This window comes from Piliocolobus tephrosceles, chromosome 21 (assembly GCF_002776525.5).
Source record: "Piliocolobus tephrosceles isolate RC106 chromosome 21, ASM277652v3, whole genome shotgun sequence".
In the NCBI taxonomy this organism is placed as follows: Eukaryota; Metazoa; Chordata; class Mammalia; order Primates; family Cercopithecidae; genus Piliocolobus; species Piliocolobus tephrosceles.
Window position 1 is genome coordinate 43,215,454 of NC_045454.1, and position 4,274 is coordinate 43,219,727.

The following is a 4,274-nucleotide window of genomic DNA, read 5'->3' on the forward strand; positions in this document are numbered from 1 at the left end:
CGGGAGGCAGAGGTTGCAGTAAACCGAGATCACGCCATTGAACTCCAGCCTGGTGACAGAGTAAGACTCCGACTTAAAAAACAAAAAAAAAAAAAGCGAAAAAAACAAAAACAAAAACCTGTGTTGTATACTTGGAATTTGCTAAGAAAGTAGTTTTTAAGTGTTCTCAACACAGTGAAAAAGGTAACTGTGAAGTAATGGATGCATAAATTAGTATGAGAGTGGTAATCATTTCACAATGTTTATACAAAACATCACATTGCACACTTTAAGTATATACAGTTTTGGCCAGGCGCGGTGGCTCAAGCCTGTAATCCCAGCACTCTGGGAGGCCGAGACGGGCGGATCATGAGGTCAGGAGATTGAGATCATCCTGGCGAACACGGTGAAACCCCGTCTCTACTAAAAAAAAAAAAATACAAAAAACTAGCCGGGCAAGGTGGCGGGTGCTCAGGCAAGCTACTCAGGAGGCTGAGGCAGGAGAATGGCGTGAACTCGGGAGGTGGAGCTTGCAGTGAGCTGAGATCCGGCCACTGCACTCAAGGCTGGGCAACAGAGGGAGACTCCATCTCAAAAAAAAAAAAAACTTGTGGTGGGAGGTGGGGGAGAAGTGTTAGCAGAAAAACTGGATATACACATGCATAAGAAGGGAGTTAGACCCTAACCTTATACCATATATAAAATGAACTTAACATGGATAAAGGCCGGGCATGGTGGTCCACACCTGTAATCCCAGTGCTTTGAGACACTGAGGCCGGTGAATCACAAGGTCAGGAGTTCAAGACCAGCCTGGCCAATATGGTGAAACCCCACCTCTACTAAAAAATACAAAAATTAACTGGGTGTGGTAGAGGGCACCTGTAATCTCAGCTACTCTTGAGACTTAGGCAGGAGAATTGCTGGAACTGGGGAGGCGGAGGTTTCAGTGAGCTGAGATAGCACCTTGCACTCCAGCCTGGGCAACAAGAGCGAGACTTCGTCTCAAAAAAAAAAAAAACTGTAATCCCAGCACTTTGGGAGGCCGAGACGGGCGGATCACGAGGTCAGGAGATTGAGACCATCCTGGCTAACACTGTGAAACCCCATCTCTACTAAAAATACAAAAAGCTAGCCAGGTGAGGTGGCGGGCGCCTGTAGTCCCAGCTACACAGGAGGCTGAGGCAGGAGAATGGCGTAAACCCGGGAGGCGGAGCTTGCAGTGAGCTGAGATCCGGCCACTGCACTCCAGCCTGGGAGACAGAGCCAGACTCCGTCTCAAAAAAAAAAAAAAAAAAAGGATCAAAAGCTCTTTCCTTGCCTAACGCAGCCATGGCCTGTGGTCCCAAGAAGCATCTGAAGGGGGTAGCAGCTCCAAAGCATTGAATGTTGCATAAATTGACCGGTGTGTTTGCTCCTCATCCATCCACCAGTCCCTACAAGTTGAGAAAGTGTCTCCCCCTCATCATTTTCCTAAGGAACAGACTTAAGTATGCCCTGACAGGAGATGAAGTAAAGAAGATTTTCATGCAGCGGTTCGTTAAGATCGATGGCAAGGTCTGAACGGATATAACATACCCCTCTGGATTCATGGATGTCATCAACATTGACAAGATGGGAGAGAATTTCCATCTGACCTGTGACACCAAGGGTCACTTTGCTGTACAACGTACTACACCTGAGGAGGTCAAGTACAAGTTGTGCAAACTGAGAAGAATCTTTGTGGGCACAAAAGGAATCCCTCATCTGCTGACTCATGATGCTCACGCCATCTGCTACCCTGATCCCTGTATTAAGGTGAATGATACCATTCAGATTGATTTGGAGACTGGCAAGATTACTGATTTCATCAAGATTGACACTGGTAACCTGTGTATGGTGACTGGAAGTGGTAACCTGGGAAGAATGGGCATGATCAACAACAGAGTAGTACCCTCGATCTTTCTTTTTTTTTTTTTTTTTTTTTGAGACGGAGTCTCGCTCTGTCGCCCAGGCTGGAGTGCAGTGGCCGGATCTCAGCTCACTGCAAGCTCCGCCTCCCGGGTTTACACCATTCTCCTGCCTCAGCCTCCCGAGTAGCTGGGACTACAGGCGCCCGCCACCTCGCCCGGCTAGTTTTTTGTATTTTTTAGTAGAGACGGGGTTTCACCAGGTTAGCCAGGATGGTCTCGATCTCCTAATCTCGTGATCCGCCTGTCTCGGCCTCCCAAAGTGCTGGGATTACAGGCTTGAGCCACCGCGCCCGGCCAATCTTTCAACGTGGTTCACGTGAAAGATGCCAATGGCAACAGCTTTGCCACTCTGCTTTCCAACATTTTTGTTACTGGCAAGGGCAACAGACCACGGATTTCTCTTCCCCAAGGAAAGGGTATCCGCCTCACCATTGCAGAAGAGATAGACAAAAGACTGGTGGCCAAACAAGAGTCATGAGTGGATGAAATGGTCCCCGAGTGACATTTTAGATCTTCATATGTAATTTAAAATAATGTGGCATGGCTGGGCACAGTGGCTCACTCCTGTAATCCCAGCACTTTGGGAGACCGAGGTGGGTGGATCACGAGGTCAGGTGTTCAAGACCAGCCTGACCAACATGGTGAAGTCCTGTCCCTACTAAAAAGAAATACAAAAAGTAGCCAGGCATGGTGACATGTGCCTGTAATCCCAGCACTTTGGGAGGCCGAGGTGGGTAGATCACGAGGTCAGGTGTTCAAGACCAGCCTGACCAACATGGTGAAGCCCTGTCTTTACTAAAAAGAATTACAAAAAGTAGCCAGGCGTGGTGGCGTGCGCCTGTAATCCCAGCTACTCAGGAGGCTGAGGCAGGAGAATCACTTGAACCTGGAAGGCAGAGGTTGCAGCGGGCTGAGATCATGCCACTGCACTCCAGCCTGGGCGACAGAGCAAGCCTCCATCTTAATAATAATAATGTGGCATGATTTTTAAAAAATGGATCAAAAACCTAAGTGTAGTGTAAGAGCTAGAGCTGGAAAACTATTAGAAGGAAACATAGGTGAGAAAGCGTCATGATATTGGAATTGGAAATGACTTCTTAGTTATGTCATCAACCATACAGGCAACACAAGAAAAATTATGAGTTAAACCTAATCAATCCAAATTTTGTGCTTCAAAGCATAATAACAAAAGAGTGAAAAAACAATCTACAAATGGGAGAAAATATTTACAAGTCCTGTATCTGACTGGGGACAAATATTCAGAGTTTCTTTTTAAAATTTCTAGAACCCAAGAGTAACAACAACAAAACCCAATTCAAATACAGAAAAAGGACTTGAATAATATCACCAAAGAAGATACACAGATGGCCAATAAGCACAGGAAATGATGCTCACGAAAAGATGCTCAACATCACTAAACATCATCAAAATGAAAACCAAAACCATGCTGGATGTGATGTCTCACGCCTGTAATCCCAGCACTTTGGGAGGCTCAGGGCGGGGGATTCCTTGAGACTAGGAGTTCAAGACCAGCCTGGGCATATGGTGAGATTTCATCTTTTTTTTTTTTTTTTTTGAGATGGAGTCTCACTCTGTCTCCCGGGCTGGAGTGCAGTGGCCGGATCTCAGCTCACTGCAAGCTCTGCCTCCCAGGTTCACGCCATTCTCCTGCCTCAGCCTCCCCAGTAGCTGGGACTACAGGCGCCCGCCACCTCACCCGGCTAGTTTTTTGTATTTTTTTTAGTAGAGACGGGGTTTCACAGTGTTAGCCAGGATGGTCTCGATCTGTTGACCTCGTGATCCGCCCATCTCGGCCTCCCAAAGTGCTGGGATTACAGGCTTGAGCCACCGCGCCCAGCCGAGATTTCATCTTTACAAAAAAATTTTTTTAATTCAGCCAAGCATGGTGGTGGCATGCACTTGTAATCCCTGCTACTTGAGAGGCTAAGGTGGGAGGATTACCTGAGTTCAGTGGGTTAAGGACTGCAGTGATCCATGATCATGTCACTGCATTCCAGCCTAGACAACAGAGTGAGACCCTATCTCAAACAAACAAACAAACAAATTAAACAGAATTACCATATGATCCAGACATTCCACTTTGGCATATATATCCAAAAGTGTTGAGAGCAGGTGCTCAAAGAAATATTTGTACACCAATGTTTATCTCACTAGGATTCACAATAGCCAATCCCTGCCCAATTGCAATTTTCACACACTTGATTGTTTGAAACACAGCCCGAATGAGCTTATTTTTAGCCATTTCAAGTGCACCTTCTTCGAAAACCCCATCCCCCTGCTGTCCTACAGAGCTTTTTATTTTTTATTATTTTTGTTTTTTTTGTT

General features: G+C 46.3%; 1 pseudogene; it reads left to right on the forward strand.

Moving 5' to 3' along the window:
- Positions 1 to 1,308: 1,308 nt before the first annotated feature.
- Positions 1,309 to 2,406, forward strand: LOC111527755 (annotated as a pseudogene).
- Positions 2,407 to 4,274: the final 1,868 nt, after the last annotated feature.